General features: G+C 40.1%; 1 protein-coding gene across 3 annotated transcripts in view; it reads right to left on the bottom strand.

Moving 5' to 3' along the window:
- LOC143153271 (uncharacterized) overlaps positions 1-18,101 on the bottom strand; it is a 109,300-nt gene that overhangs the window by 73,884 nt on the left and 17,315 nt on the right. The gene's annotated exons all lie outside the window — the stretch shown is intronic.

The following is an 18,101-nucleotide window of genomic DNA, read 5'->3' as shown; positions in this document are numbered from 1 at the left end:
GGCGAAATTCCAACGTCGATTTTCTCGAGGTTAATTCGGATTTCACGAGGCACCGGCGAGGTTATGCGCGGGGAAACGGCGTTGGTATTATTCCGCGGGAGCCACCGCGGTTAACCGATGAAAATTCAGGATTAACGTCCCTTGAAAGCCGTGAGAATATTTTCCGCAGCCCGGCATGCGACTCCCGACCGATAAGAATCCCGATTTTAATTTCCCCGAGGATGCTTTCGATTTCCATCCGGGAGATGCGCCGACACACCGGCGCGCGCATACAGCGGTGTGCGCGCGCACACCGCGTGGGTAAGACCGCGTACGTGTATCGTTAAGGGCGGGACTAACTAACGTCTAATCGGCCGGCCTAACGACCCAACTAACTATACGCGATACGCAGCGCCGCTAACAGCGGCAGCATCTTCGCATAACGATCCCTACCTTACTGCCTGTTAGTCATCGTTGAATCATGATCCAGTGATACACGACCTTCCGTCGAAAAAAACACGCGTGGAAGACTTACGATACACGCGATAGATACACCCAAGCAGTTTGTCCTTTCAGGCTACTTCCGTACGTGCACCCGGTGGCTTACCTCTTGTCGGGTCAACAACCACCGGCAGCTTCGAATTCACTGTCCGCGGACGCTCGATTCAATGCGACGATAGTTCTCCAAGACGAAATTAACCCTTCGCGCTCCAAGATTTCTCCGCGACGAGGAAATGATCGCTCGACGTATTTACCACTTCCTCGACTACGGACGCTCGATTTTTTAATAACACGGACACGGGTTTCGTCGGATGAAAATATTGTTGTTAAACATTTACAAGCATCAATTTTTTATTTTTTTTCATTTTTAGAGAGTAAGTGTGTTTATCAGTATTTAGAGACAGAGATGTATAGATAGTTGCTTCGGTTACTTTTGAAAATTTAAATAATCAACACTATTGTACACAATTACGATACGATTTGTCACACTTTGAACCAGTGGTTTCCAAGGGCCCCTAGTGGGCCTTGGAGACAGAGATCCTTGAAATTCAGGCCCTCTTTGATAACTTTACAAATTTAAATAATCATCTCTTTCCCTATTACGCAGAATTACGATACGAATCATCACACTTTTAACCAGTGTTTTCCAAGGACCCCTAGTGGGCCTTAGGACAGAGAACCTTGAAATTCAGGCCCCCTTTGATAACTTTACAAATTTAAATAATCATCTGTTTCCTTATTACACAGAACTACGATACAAGTCGTCACATTTCTGACCAGTGTTTTCCAAGGACCCCTAGTGGGCCTTAGAGACAGAGATCCTTGAAACTCAGGCCCTCTTTGATAACTTTACAAATTTAAATAATCATCTCTTTCCCTATTACGCAGAATTACGATACGAATCATCACACTTTTAACCAGTGTTTTCCAAGGACCCCTAGTGGGCCTTAGGACAGAGAACCTTGAAATTCAGGCCCCCTTTGATAACTTTACAAATTTAAATAATCATCTGTTTCCTTATTACACAGAACTACGATACAAGTCGTCACATTTCTGACCAGTGTTTTCCAAGGACCCCTAGTGGGCCTAAAGAGACAGAGATCCTTGAAATTCAGGCCCTCTTTGATAACTTTACAAATTTAAATAATCATCTGTTTCCCTATTACACAGAACTACGATACGAGTCGTCACACTTCTGACCAGTGTTTTCCAAGGACCCCAAGTGGGCCTTACGGTTCACTTACGGTTAAAAATATACAAAAAACGATCCCAATTTTACGATTTTTTCTCCACGACGTCAATCTCTCGCGAGAATCGACACAAATTCACAAAACACTATATCCAAGGTTACATCGCGATAAACGTAACGAATCATCGATTCGAATTCTCATTTGCTTGGAAGAAAATAATTTCCCCCCCGTGGTGGTCCAGGAGGTTTATCGTCTCTCGCGGGTGCCCGGTTTCGAAACAAAGTGTTCGCCTTAAAAAGCGTACACGAGCGAAAATCGAGCCCCATGCTACGCAACAGTTAGCAATTTCAATTTACGTCGAGGGGTTCATGGATCCTACGAAAGGCGGATGGAAATTGTTATCACCGGCGAGGGGCCTATATCGGAATAAATTAACGCGTATGAAGTCGACGGCAAACGGCTTCATCGTGTAATCGAGAAAAATGCGTAATACCGCGTCCCGCGGTGCTGCAGCCTGTATCTGTTCCGTGCGTTCGTGTCGTTAATGCATAATGCACCAGCGCGCCGCTCGTATACGAGCTACCAGACACGATCGTTTTCTCAATCATTAATCGATCGCAGAGGCATTAGATTAAAGGACGATCGTCGCCGCAGCTGCGCAAATTATGTCTTGCGGCGTCCGTGGATCGCGAGACTCCAGTGATTTTCACCCCACAATATATCGTATTTTTTCACCGCCTCGCCGCGATCAGGCAAAAGAAGAAAAAATCACGAGATCCATGTCCTAACCCTCCCCGGGTTCGTCCATTCCCCTCCCACCTCCCGTTCGCTGATTTTTCGTGTTCCTTTTTGCTGGAAACAGGTATTACTCGAGCTCCCGTCGTCGCGAAAACTGGAGCAAACGTGTGTGAGACGAAAGATCGAGAGATACGCTCGTCGAGGATGAAAAGTATCGGGGAACGAGTTCGAATGGTAATAGGATCCATTCTTATCGTTTCGTTCCGTTACAATTCGAAAAATTGATAATCGTATCGCGACGGTAACAAATTGTACACTATCGAATGGTACTTGCGTGTTTTGAGAAATTAATTGGGATTTCTTTTTTCTTTTTTTTTTTTAAGGTATTAAAGTCAATATTTTCTTTTGACGAATCGAAGATCGATGCGCTACCACCCGTATGTGCGATAAGATCGAAATTTATTTCGATTTATCGAGAGAACGTAGTAAAAATACTCGTGTATTTCTTTTCATCGTCGATACTTCCTATCACGAAATCGACGAAATTACGCGTGTCGACTTCTTGAGAATAGTGATCGAACTCTTGTATTTTTATCGAGCGTTTATATCGCGCACGATTGAATATTTTCGTGAGGTATGTTCAATATCGAATAGACGAACAGTGTCGTAAAAACCAATCGTTAAAGCCGTTAAGTATTTTATAGTTTGAATGCTTGGCACGCGCCGTATGCGGAAATCCCGCAGTTGCATTTGTTAAACGTAATCGTGTAACGCCAATATGCGTGCAACGCACGAGGCGAACCGATCGGTCAAACGCTTGGAAACTCCCACAGTGAGCAGAGAGTTTAATAATGCACAAATTTGTCTTATCGATGTTCGTGTTTGTAATTTGTTGATCGTTCGTTGTAAACTATTCCTACGATATTGCACAGATACGTAATCGTGCAATTGACGATACACGTATTTAATTAAATATCAAAAAATGGAGTGGAAAAATGGTTCAATAAATACAAACGATTATTCGTTCAAGACTGTTCTTCGCAATAGTACGTTACGTAAATAAATAAAGAGGTTCTTTTCGCACACTTGGATATCACATGTTTGATAACCCAACTGTTCGTGCACGTTTCCTTTGCAGACATTGCTGCGAGTATTGCAGTTCGTTCAACGATACGCGAGACATTGTTAGTTTTCGTTAATTTCTAAATTCGTTGCGTAAAATATGCATACTTCGATCTTTACAATCTTAATTTCTATTATCGCTTAAATACTTAATTTCTCTTTTAGAAATACACTCTATATATCATCTTGGATAATTTACTCTACGTAATTAATGCTTGCATTATTTTTCTTCTCGATCAAACGGATACTTACGTTTCGAACACTTACAAGAGCGAAAGAATCTATTCTTTGTATTATTATTAAAAACCTTTACGGTCCACTAACCCACGAATGGTTCCAGACGGTTTTAAATTCGACGAAAATATCAACGATACGTTTAAATTGAAAAATTTATTGCTAAAAATCGATAAAATCTTCCGCACGTTTAAGCGATCACCGCATTTACGAACACAGCACGTGTTCGTCTGTTAAATAGAAACGTACACGATATCGACGTAATTGATACAATTTAGAAGTAAATATTTCCCTATTTATACGAACGTCGTTGTCGTTTAGATTCACAAGTAATCCAATAACGTGGATCGTTACGAGTATCGCGGTTAACTAACGAGAAACGTTTGAAAAATATACTATAGTATATTTTATATAATTAGTATATTGCTCCGTTATCGTTTCGATCGCGAAAAATGTCTACTCTCTTGCCCGATTGGTCAACAGCGAGTCGCGCTTCGGTTTAATAAATAGTAGCTAAATACGTCGGTTCGATAGCCAACGAAGTTACGCTGTACCGGTTTAACGTTAAAATATTCATTAGGCGTAACGATAGCCCCGATATTTTCTGTACGGCTTCACGCGCTCCTTTTGTGTTTCGTACACGTGTGCGCGGTGTAACGTAACGGCCGTGCAGAACGATAATGCACGAGAATCGCGTTATGCCGCGTTCACAACGCCCCGGTCGCGCATGCGCGCGCGCCTGCGCACGGGCAGCGCCGATTTCACGTCGCGTCCCATAGATTTTCACGCGCCCCCTTCGTTTATAACGTATTTTACGACGCATTTTATTTCCCGGTTCACAACTATTTTTACGGTCCTCCCTCGCGGTTTACGATTGTTTTTATTTCCCCGCATTCTTTCGCGGCGAACAATCGCTGCGCGTCTTTCGATATCTTCGATCGGGGGCTTCTCGACTGCGACTCTGTGGGAATTGCATCGTCCGAAATCATTTTCGAACATCGCGAGCTCCGTTCGCGCAACGGTTTACAAGACAGGCTCTTCTTGGAAAGCTTCTTTCCGAGGAAGAGACGAAAATTCCCGAGCACGAGTATCGGAACGAATATTGGGTTGTTCGGAAAATTATTTCGTTTTCCAAAATGGAGAATATACAATTTAATAAAATGTTTATACGCTCTAACAAAAATCGTGTTTCATTTTCACCACAAAAATGCGAAACGACTTTACGAACAATCTAATATAATCGTAGAGTTCTAGAACCTCGACGATCGATGCGAAAAGATATTTAATTTCAAAGAGATAATTATTTCATCGAGTTTCTTCGCGATCGTCGAACACCATCTGGTTTAAACAGTCTCTATATTTTTCAACCCTTTAACGAAGATAAGAATTGCACGATAATTGTTATTTACGTATTCTTCGAACGTTGACTAATGAACTTATTCCGTTAGGTATCGGTAAGTCGCGAGTTATAATTTATTTTATTTAAATTTTCCAGAACGAGGTTACGCTGTTTCTACTTTCTCAACGTTTTGACTTTATGATAAATGAACAAACACGAATACTTCGATTACGATTGTTTTCATCTTTTTTGTTTACTATAGATATCCTTGTAAGAAAAAAAAAACAGACAAAAATCGAAAATATTGTTCTCATTGATTCCTAACTTGCAAAAGAAAATCAACCTCCATCCTCGTAAAAATTTGACAAATTTCCAATTTTCGTCGCTAAGTAACGATTATTGTCTTCCTCTTGTTTACGACAATTAGCTCTCCGTCTTAATTAACGCATGTTCAATGATGGCCCGATGAACGCGTAAACGCTTTCTTTCCTCGGGGCAACGAATGGGTGCCGGTCACGGAAAAACTTGGCGTGAAAAACCTCGATAAAAGAGAAAGCCGCTGAACGTCGGAAGCGGTCGTAAACGCGAGGAACGTGGACTCGCGTTACACGACGCGATAATCGCGCGTCTTATCAATTCGTGGCTCGAAATTAAAACCGACAGAGCCACGATTAATCGTTAATGAGTCTAGACGAGTTTTTCTCGTGACGTTGCCGAATTCGTGTCGCCTGGCAGCGACGGGATGGGTGACAAAAAGACAGAACGGAGGATGGATTAAACTCTCGATAATTGAATCTATGCTCGCAGGACGAGGTTTCCACGACGATCGTAATGACCGAGCTTAATGGACCGAATGATCCAAGGAGAGAATCGAAACGTTTCTCCGTCCACGCTTCTTCACGAGGGTTCCGAAAAGCTGAAAACACGAGGGAGAACGATTTTCTTTCTCTGTCTCTCCCCCTTTCTTCGAGAAAATGGATTACCATATATATATATATATATATATATATATATATATATATATATATATATGTATGTATGTATATAAATATATAAATGTATATACATACCATATATATATATATATCTGTATATACATATATATGTACGTACTTACGTTGCTCAGCAGCAATTAATTTAATTACTACCGTACCATTTATCGTTCGCGATGCGGAAATTTGAATTGCGATTTTCCTCGTAAATTCGATCGCGATATTAGAAGGTCTCAATTATCATTATTCGTTGCATTTCGTTCAAGGTCTAATCACGCGACCACACACGTTACTGAGACTGTTGCTTTAAATTTTAATAATTGGACGATACGCCTATACATCCTACGCGAAAATATAGTACACGGTTCTCGGAGCTACGTGCTTCGTGTTATTCCGGTTTTCCATTATGGAATAAACTCATCGGGTATATACAACGTGAAAGGACGCGCGCGGAATTTTTTAACGTTGAAATTTCGAAAAATTTCAAACACGAGCGCGGAGCACGTGGAAATCACCGACACCACGAAATCGTGTACTTTCTCGTGAAAACCTCGTTTAAGGAAAAAGCGTGCACGCGTCGAAAGATAGCCGTGCGCGAAAGATAATATTGGTAACGTGGATCGGAAAGTTGCATTTCGTGCTTACGTGCATTACAACACGCTTGGTTAACGGTATACGAACATTTCACTAGCTAAGCTATCTAGGGCGTATTGACACTGATCCATTTCTTTGTTCATTTCGTATTACGAGCAAGGCTGGGGCTACTTACTTGAGTACATATTCGAGTACATCAATGATTCAAATATTCGACGAGTGTAATTCGAATACTTGAGTATCTAGATATTCGACGAGTGTAATTCGAATACTTGAGTATCTAGATATTCGACGAGTATAATTCGAATACTTGAGTATCTAGATATTCGACGAGTGTAATTCGAATACTTGAGTATCTAGATATTCGACGAGTATAATTCGAATACTTGAGTATCTAAATATCCGGCAAGTGCAATTCGAATACTTGTGTATCTAGATATTCGACGAGTGTAATTCGAATACTTGAGTATTTAGATATTCGACGAGTGTAATTCGAATACCTGAGTATCTAAATATTCGACAAGTGTAATTCGAATACTTGAGTATCTAGATATTCGACGAGTGTAATTCGAATACTTGAGTATCTGAATATTCGACGAATGTAATTCGAATATTTGAGTATCTGAATATTCGACGATTGTAATTCGAATACTTGAGTATCTAAATATCCGGCAAGTGCAATTCGAATACTTGTGTATCTAGATATTCGACGAGTGTAATTCGAATACTTGAGTATCTAAATATCCGGCAAGTGCAATTCGAATACTTGAGTATCTAAATATCCGGCAAGTGCAATTCGAATACTTGAGTATCTAAATATTCGACGAGTGTAATTCAAATTCTTGAGTATCTAGATATTCGACGAGTGTAATTCGAATACTTGAATATCTGAATATCCGACGAGTGTAATTCGAATACTTGAGTACCTAAATATTTTGTGCACCGATCAATCATAGATATTCGTTTTATTTTAATATCGTGGTGTGATCTATAAATGAAATTTGTTTCTAATCCTTATTTCGGTTTAAAACATTTTAATCTTCGAACAACGGTATTGAAATATTCAAATACACAAATATTTAAATAATATTCGACTGCTCGAATAATCGAAATTCATTCATAGTATTCAAATACTTGCAACATATGGGAGCAGTAAATTTTACCTACAGTCCCAGTTCTAGTTGCGAGGTTCCTTCCACCATATGTAATTATTAAATAGTTATTCTATCAACGTACGTTTTCAAAATGATCATGACGCACAACCTACTCCCTTTATCGGCCCGGTACGTGTATCCATGTCTAACGAAAATTACAAAATGCGTGCACAATCGAAACTTAAGTGATACAATATAAATTATAACGATTCCGAGTGAAACCAGTAATTGATCTCGGCAACATGTTTAAAATTTTGTTTAAAAACAAGACGTCGTGCTACTTTATCGGCTCGATAAAACCTATACCGGGTCCAAGTTAACGATATCTTATTTTGTTCGGTTTAGCTCGTTCATCAGACTTTAATCCATTAACGTTTTTCTTTGCTGCGCAAAAGTAGTCCATAAAGAGAATATTACGTCACAGGACGTGCAGCAATATTATATATCGATATTATAGGATATACTTTGCCATAATAACGATATCTATAATATCTGTTTCGATTACCGATTAACTCTTGAACTACAAGTTTAATTTGAACTTTGGTAAAATTACATTCGTACACATTCCCAACAAAAAATTGTAAATTCACTTTCTCCAGTACTTTTACATTATTATATTTTTAAAACCTATTTTTTTAATCAAAATTTCTTCATTCTTCCGTTCAAAAATATAATAATAAATAACAATCGAAGGCTATGAAAATATATTTACAAAACACAAACAACAGCGTGCAAGTCTTCCATTGCATACGCTCAATGACCGAAATATCCAAGTTATGACTCACGCGTATCGCTACGTCAACCACTGATGTCAAATAAACCATTTATCAATTATAACAATTCATCACTACAGTAACCCATTAAGTACCAGTGTCCTATTTAAAGAACATTCGGAATAACACTTCCCTTATTGTCAAAAATAATCATACATCGTTACTTTACCAACACCGTATACAAGAAACGAGAAACGAATCGAAATACAAAATTCTTCCATAAAAGTATAAATAACTATACATAACGGTGCACACTATACACCGTTATTAATCCGACACGGAAAACAATCCACTGCAAACGCAAAGTAACATCACGGTATAAGAAAAAAAAAAAAAAAAAAGAAAATCAGAATTAATAATAATGTTAAAAGAGAAGAAAAATTCCGCAAGAAAATATAAAATTCAACATTGAAAGTATCGTTCGTTGCTTTAGAAATATCGGTGTTTATTTACGGGGGCAGGCGGTGTAGATTTGAAATGTCGGTCACCGGTGGCCTACGCGGCTCGAACGGAACGCACGGCTGCGCGTCACCAATGATAAAAAAATCGCTCCCCGTTCGAAGAGAGTCCCGTCGATCGATATCGGGGGCGGTCGATAGCGTTCGCGTCCACGCGTAGCGCGAGGATATTTTTCTTCTCCTTTTTTTTTTTTTCTTTCTTCCGTACCCTTTCGTGGGACGCGAGAAATAGCGGGCATAACTGTTGTGCAAAGTCCTTATCTCGTTGTCAGTCTACCGTAAACTTGACTTTACGAGCGTTGCGAGCCGTGCCGCGTCGGCGCATAGCTTTTTCGCGGTTTCCACAGCATTTCGCCTCGTCTCGCCGACGTAACGGTTCCTACCGTCGCAACTTGTCGAACTCGTACGACCGGAAGATCAAATCCACTATCGACCGAGTGGCATTTTTCCGTCGGGGAGCGAAGTGTGCCACGGAAAAGCGGCAACGTTTTCACCTAGGCGGTGGTGTCGCTAACGCCGACGGAATTTCGAAACTGGTATGTATCTCGCCTCGACGAAAAAAAAAAAAACGAACGAAACACGTTCGCGAATACACCTCGATACGTCAGATTCCACGGATTCTATCGGGAACGTCGTCGCTCGATTCTTCGTAACCGTGTTTCCGGGAGCGTTTCAATCCGTGAATTCCACGAATCGTTGATAAACATCGACCCTACTCGTTTCCTAGAGTCGAGCGAATATTTGACGCCGGGAGAGTTCACGCGAACGAACGCCGCGTCTTGGGTACGTAATGAGACGGTTCTCGTACACCTCTTTGCGTCGATCGATCGCAACATTTCCATCGGCGATTAGGTCGTTCGAGTTTGTTGAACGTACACGGATTTCGTTCGGTTGATTCGTGTATGGAAATTTGTTACGTTGCTACTCGTTCTTGTGGTCACATTTTACGATCGAGACTACTCGGATGACTCGATGTTCGAATATTTTATAAGTACTCGAAGCTTGTGTATGAACCTCGAGTACACGAGTATTAGAAGGCTGCGTATGAACTTTGAATATTGGAGTGTTCGAATACCCGAGTATTCGAGTTTTCGAGTATTCGAATTGTTGAGTATCGTTATTCGAATAGTCGAATCATACGTGTATCGTGACTCGATCGTCGACGATTCTCGATGAGAAGATCAATAATCTGCATACACGTACACGTATGGGAAGGCACAAGATCGCGTGAGATGGTTTATCGCGTTCTACTCGTTGCACTCTCAATAATTTAATCTAAAGCGGTGGTTGTACGAGGCACGAATCGAGTAGACGAATAACACACGATAGAAAAAAAAAGGTGATTTTAAAGTCGTCCACGGTTTTGTTATTTTAATAGTATCGTATGTTTTTCATTGCGCGGCAATAAAACCGGTATCGGGACGAGTTTGATGACCTATCGTATCGTGACCTTGAAATGACTAGAAGATGAAAAGTCGGTGTTGAATCGTTCCTCAATTTTTGATTAAAGTTAATCTCGGTGATCTTCGGATAACCTTGGTCGGTAATTTTTTACACCCTCGCATCCGTCCTCCTCGAACCGTGCAACTTCCTTGTTAGTCACTTTTTATTTATATCATCGCAACAGAGGTATTTAACGTGATAATGATAAAAGAGACGCTACGTGCAACAGGATTGAGTTCAATTTTAATTCTTCAAATCCTACAGTTATCACTCCGGTATCGAATATTGTTAAAGAAATCGTGAAATCTTTTGTATCTTAATGCCGCGTTTGTTTTACCCCTTCCGTTTTTTCGTAAAAAGATACTTCTATGTTTTCGTTACGTTTCTTTCTCGAATTTGGTATTTATGGGGCAGATAATTCTGTCAGACTTTCTTTTGTCTTAATCTATGAGAGTTATATCGGTACAACACGACGTGTTAATACATTTCGGTTCGCGTACAACAGTTTTATTGCCTCGTTTTCTCGAATCACTGTACTAATATCAAGGTTTTGTTGTTTCCCGCGACCGATCTTTCAAAACTAAAGCCCGATAAATCCTGTTTGCGTACAGTTCACGTGCTTGATAACGGTGTATTTGCATTTATTCGATGTTAATCTCTATTTGCAGCTTAAAAGGTCAGCTAAGTCTCCTTTAATTGCGACGGTACGAAAATACGTTTCGTGCGCGATCCAAATTGTTTCCAAAGGTGAAAACAAACTTGTAAACAGTGTTCTTTCCTTCTTTCGTCGAATACTCGTACGATATTCGAAAGTTCAAATATTCGACTACTCGTTAGCGTCCCAAGACTCGAATATTCAGATACTCGAGCATACTGATACTCGAACGTTCCAATACTCAAATATTCGAACTATCGTCGTTACCGTTCGAGTACTCGTGAAACACCGAAACACTAAATTGCTCGAATAGTCCCAATCCTAGTTCCGATTGAATTTTCGATTCCACGTCGTTTCTTGCCGAACGCTTGAAGCTCGATGCCGCTCGTTAACTTCCGCGGTTAATTACATCACGGCCAGTGACGTAAGGCAGGAATCATCTGCATGAGGCCCATGGAATGTGTGAAATAATCCCGGAATATTTTCGCGGTGGTCATTGCGTACCGATTCCATTGGCTGCGCAGCGTAACAAATTATGCGACGATCTCTCCTCCTCCGTTACAATTAGACGGTCTGTATTCGCGTTTAGGGATCGTCATTAGCCGACGGACGCGGATATCGTGAAATATATTTATAAGTGTGTGGCTGCTAGCACTAACGGAATCTAACAACGACGCGATCGAACCGCGACGACGAAACAAACATCCGCGCGCTCAAGTTTTTGCAAAACTTCGTTTCGTAAAAGTCTTGTTGCGAACACGGTGTCGGATGCACCCCTGGCAGCTGCACGTGAAATTACGCGTTCAGACGGGAAGAACCGCGCCGCGGAGTAACCATCAGATTCTATTTCAGTCATCCAGCGCATCAAACGCTTAATAATCAGTGCCCCCGTGTCCCTTCCCGTACGATGGTCTCATCGTGCGTGTAATTCCTGACAATCGGTCGTCTTTCCCGCGATTATTAATTGCAATCCGACGCGGCTGATTCCCTACTTAATTCGAGCGTTGCACACGCGATAGCTTTCGATCAGGTTCTCACCGATCGACCGTGAAACTCGAAACGACGAATGCGTGTTTAAAAAGTTAACGAGAATCACCAGAAAACGATACTGGACTCGAGGTAGGGATTCTTTATCTCGAGTTGGGGACGACGAGAGCGAGAGAGACGGAGCAACGGAGCGCGAGACTCGCATTACATACGCTCGCTGTAAAATATAGGCTTCGACCAGTCTTTCACTGGTCAACCGTGAAACTCGAAACGACGAATGCGTATTTCGTTAAGATTAACGAGAATCACCAGAAAACGATACTGGAATTCTCTTACCGGAGGAAAAGTTTCTGAAACGATTTATAAAATAGATTTTGACGCTCTGGAGTGTATTAGACTCGAGGCAGGGATTATTTATCTCGAGTTGGGTACTATGAGAGCGAGAGAGACGGAGCAACGGAGCGCGAGACTCGCATTACATACGCTCGGTGTAAAATATAGGCTTCGACCAGTCTTTCACTGGTCAACCGTGAAACTCGAAACGACGAATGCGTATTTCGTTAAGATTAACGAGAATCACCAGAAAACGATACTGGAATTCTCTTACCGGAGGAAAAGTTTCTGAAACGATTTATAAAATAGATTTTGACGCTCTGGAGTGTATTAGACTCGAGGCAGGGATTATTTATCTCGAGTTGGGTACTATGAGAGCGAGAGAGACGGAGCAACGGAGCGCGAGACTCGCATTACATACGCTCGGTGTAAAATATAGGCTTCGACCAGTCTTTCACTGGTCAACCGTGAAACTCGAAACGACGAATGCGTATTTCGTTAAGATTAACGAGAATCACCAGAAAACGATACTGGAATTCTCTTACCGGAGGAAAAGTTTCTGAAACGATTTATAAAATAGATTTTGACACTCTGGAGTGTATTAGACTCGAGGCAGGGATTCTTTATCTCGAGTTGGGTACTATGAGAGCGAGAGAGACGGAACAACAGAGCGCGAGACTCGCATTACATACGTTCGCTGTAAAATATACGCTTCTTTTATTATACCGTTACGAGAACATTATCAACGAATCGCGAGGTCTTTCGGATGAAGATGAGTCCGTGAAAATTCGCGAATTCGCAGAATCCAAAAACGAGTCGTTTCACAATCGGAAGCAATCCGAAGGAGGTCGTATTTGGATTAATTTTCATCGAGAAAAATCTCACCGATCTATCGACGATACTTTCATAATTAACGATCGGATTAAAGCGATTTTAATCGGGATCACGGTAATTCTTGTAATAAAATCGGGATCACCAGTTCACTTGGAATTACAGTCCGAAACGTAATAATCCAAAAGTGATATATATTTAATATCTTCCAGTTAGATGTTCGTGGATAAGTAGAGCGTGCAGATACGGAATTGGAACTGAAAAGAATGCGACGTACTGTTAAATGCGGAGGAGGGAGTATTATGGAACGGGAATGTATAGTAATGCCAGGATTTGTAGGAGGATTTCCAGCGTTACTGATAGATTTATGTACACGTACACACGTGTAACTTTAAATGGAAATCGAAAATGTACAGCATCGCGCGGGTGGACTGGGTATCGAAAATACCTGTTATTTTCAACAACAAGATCGAAAATGAAAATTCACAGTGAAAATAGTACATCGATGATCCGTCGAATATTTATCAAACGCGTTATCGAAACCGAAAATACTTTTTTTTTTAATTGGAAATGTTTTTCAATACTGTTCCAACTCGTAGAAAATCATCTTCCAATTTTACAATAATTATCATTATTATTATAAAGAAACCTTGCACCGTTTAACGTGTAAATGTTACACGTATATTGTGCGCGTAGAATTTTGTAAAGGCCTGACGATGATAAAAATTGAAAACCATTACTCGCGATCGCGGATCCATGTGTGTGTGTAAAGCTACTGGTATAAAATCAAGTTGATGCAAATACGCATCATGTACGAACCGGAGGGTTAAATTGTAGTTACGATCTCGCGAAGAACGTTGTGTAACGAGAAACGATTCCATCCGCGCCACCAGCTTGCTCTAAACTACGGTAATCAAGGACCCCACCTGCTAACGTAGATATTTCTCTGCCCCCTCCCCCTCTCTAGAAACAGATGTCGACGTGACAGCGTTAATCGAAAGGTGTTAAAGCGACGAGAAGCACGAAGCTCCGACCGGTGACGATAACTTTTCATTCGGTTCGTAAGTACAGAACGAACCTACAGGGCTGTCGCAAAATCTACGAGCGTGTATCTGGGACCATACTTCTACCATACGTACCACTTCTGCCATAACTTCTGTTAAAAGTATACTGTGTTATCGCGAGAAAACAAGAATAAAGAACATCATAGTTTGTAATTAATTGGAATTTATTCACACGGTCAACAGTGAGAGAAAAGTAACGATATCGTTCAAAAATGGCCACCTTTTGCAGTTACGAAGACTCGCTGAAGAATCTTCAAGATTCTTTCGGAAATTACTTTCGTCGGGGGTATTTCACGAACCACCGAAATTATTAAAAGAAGTCTGCTGGTTTCATTCTCCATCTCTGGCCACAATTCATAATTAAGGACACTTTAAAGCTGGGCTATCAGGGGGCCAATCTTCGTCTGAAACCAACCCTGGAAAAGTCCTATCAAAAGATCCAGCTTTGTCTGTGAACGAGACTCGTACTCGTTCTTAAGGTTCTTCTACTCCCAACAGTATACCTTTCCGGTAGACTTTGGTCTCGGTTTTATCGTCTTTCTCATAGAAACGAGGGCGTGTCGAATCTTAGTGGAGTCACTCCATCCAAATTACTGACTTTCTGTCAGACCGGATTTGAATCCACTTACGAACTATTATAAACTTTGGTTGGAGAGTATGCTCTGCGAAACTACTCGAAAGTACCTTAAAATTTACCTATAGAAGATCCTGTACTTTGTGTGCAATCCTGCATCGCTTAGACGGTCGTTTCGTAGCTACTAAAAATGATTCCACTTGTAAAAATGAAACTTACAAGGTGGTGTGTGCAGTCGAGGACATAAATATCCAAATCTTTTGTATCTCGGACACAACTACTCGAGTTATTGCGTTATTTCATAACGAGCAAACGTTTCCGGTTGATTACTAATTGCATCGCATAGATTGTCTACGCGTTTCTGTAATTCCTGAAGAATTTGTGCCGAGGGAAGGTCAGATGTGCTAACTGATACGGTTTCTTGGCATTCGTTCTAATAGTTCCTATGTCTGCTTAAAATTGCTGACTGTAATGACCGCTGTAACTTAGACTTACAGCATCTCGAGAAGAAAAGGTTAACTTCATAAATTCGAAACGCGAACGATTACGCACCGTGAGCAAGTCGTAAAATTGTTAATCTCTTAGATGAGAGCGTTAACGATTTAACGACATATCGATCGATAGAGAACAAAAAAAAAAAAGAAAAGTCGTTTACGATCGTATTCGTTCGCGGAGATTTGAGAACGTTAAAAATAACACTGCACGAAATGCTTTCCTGTTCTGATTTTTCTTTCTTTTTTTTCTTTTTTTGTTCTCTCATCATCCCGGTTTTTAAAATACGACTACCACATTTCGTAGGAATCACTCGGCGAGACAAATATTTGCGAAACGGTTCTCAAATTATGGTTCAACCGATTGGAGTGTTTACGTGTCGTCTCTCGTCATTGAATCTCGAAACGTGAAAATGAATCGTCTCGAACGTGAGCTTTTCTCTTTCTCTTTTTTTCTTTTATCATTACGTTTACCGTATTGTCGAGTATCGCGTTAAATCTTCTCTGAACTTATCTGTTCAGGGAAAATCTGGACACGCGCAATACATCGTTCGACAAAATGTAATAACGCTAATCGGTTGAATATAGATAAGGAAGGAAAATATTTGCTTAACTCTGCTACGACTTTTTCTCGACCGTCCCAGGAAATTATGTAAATTGGTTCAAGAAATCGTGATTACGGGGGTGCCGCGAATAGTCCCGAACATTATTTTCGTAACGCGCGAAACTTTCGTTCGGGGAACAACCCCGACGATCACGGGGAACGAAACAAAGAAACAACGGTAACTTGCACAAACCGCGCTCGCCAATCGCACATATAAATCTGGAATTGTTAATGCAAAAATTTACACAATTTTTATAGCTGGTATGCACCGACCGATAAAATCGTGGTTGCGCGGCACGCGAAATTACGATAAATTCCCTGACAGAAGGCAAAGAAACGAAACAGCTCGTTTCGAGGTCGCAGTAATTTTCGATGTCGCCTGCAGTAGGGAAGGCACAACAAAGTATTACATCATACAGTTACTTACGGATTCAATCGGAGGGCAAATACAGCTATTAATGCAAATTTTATTTATTCATTTGACCAGACGGGACACACCGGTTATTATTATATGCAGGGAAATGGAAAACTGGTGATTCTTTGCTCCCAGTGCGTGCGTGTAAACAACGTAGTATACAATGTAGTATACGATGTAGTATACAATGTAGTATGCAATGTAGTATACAATGTAGTATACAATGTAGTGTACAATGTAGTATACAATGTAGTATACAACGTAGTATACGATGTAGTATGCAATGTAGTATACAATGTAGTATACAATGTAGTGTACAATGTAGTATACGATGTAGTATACAATGTAATATACGATGTAGTATACAATGTAGTATACAATGTAGTATACAATGTAGGATTCCTTGGATTCTTTGGTTCTATAGAAGTATAAAATAAAATTCTACGATGGAATGAATGTATGACGAGAATATGACATCCTAATGAATTTAACTAAAATTTACGTTACTGTAAATTTTCTTTGTAATTTTCAAATTATATTTCAATATATCCTATTTTTTTCTTTTACGTACAATTCTCTTTTTCTTCGTACTTCTGAACATTCAGGTACTGTTTTTAACCTGTTTGTAAATTATTATGGCGGGTATACAGTTAATAAATACTGTAAAGATAAATTATTGTATAAAAATCGGGTAAGAATAATGGATTCAATGTATCGAATTTCGGTTTTCATCGAGTATTTTTTGTAAAATAATTAACGAATTTACACATTTCAATGACTGGATTGCCATAAGAAAGACTGGTTTTAAAGTTTCTCGTTCGAAGCAGTGAATTATCGTAGCTAGCTAGAGCAGGAGTTGTAATAAATCGATTTCAATATGATAAAGCTATTGACGCGGCCATTAATAATTTGCAGAAGAAAAATAGCATCGGCAAAGTATCTAGGCTTCCAGTGTGCGCATATTTAAACGACATAATGCAAAATTATAGTCACGATTCACTCAATCTATTCAGTTTTATTAAAATTGAAGGCCTACGTGCAATAAGAACAAATGGCACAATTTTCCTTGAAATTTTATTATCGTTTTATAAAAACTTCGTTAAATTCAATGATTATTACACGATATAAATATAACTCCATCGTTTAATCGCCTTCTATCCAACTTACACTCCGATATGATCTCAAACTTGATATAAGCCATAGAAACAAAAACAAAATCAATGAGTTTCTACTGCTTCGATGAGTAAAAAAAAATTAATATCGCGCAAAGTATAATTTATGGATACACAGGGGGTGTAAAAAGGAAAACCTGATACCTCTCCAATTTGGCCCTGAAATTATTAATAAATCGATAAGAATAAAACGCATCGATAGTTTACATACGCAGTACTATCCGCGGTATTCTTACCCAAATAAATGTCAATCGATGAATAACGCATTATATCCAAATGTAATTCGACCGTTTACGCGAGTGTTGTCTCGGATCAATTGTCTCGTGTCTCTCGAACACGAACTCGTTTACCCCAGTTTCTTGGGTATCCTGATCTCTGGTTACACCTCCCGTAAACAATCAAGTTACTCCCCAATTTACGCCCGATCGCTCGATATTATTCAATACACGTATCTCGTT

The sequence above is a fragment of the Ptiloglossa arizonensis genome, chromosome 1, assembly GCF_051014685.1.
Source record: "Ptiloglossa arizonensis isolate GNS036 chromosome 1, iyPtiAriz1_principal, whole genome shotgun sequence".
NCBI classification, from domain to species: domain Eukaryota; kingdom Metazoa; phylum Arthropoda; class Insecta; order Hymenoptera; family Colletidae; genus Ptiloglossa; species Ptiloglossa arizonensis.
This window is presented reverse-complemented; position numbering and strand designations above follow the sequence as displayed.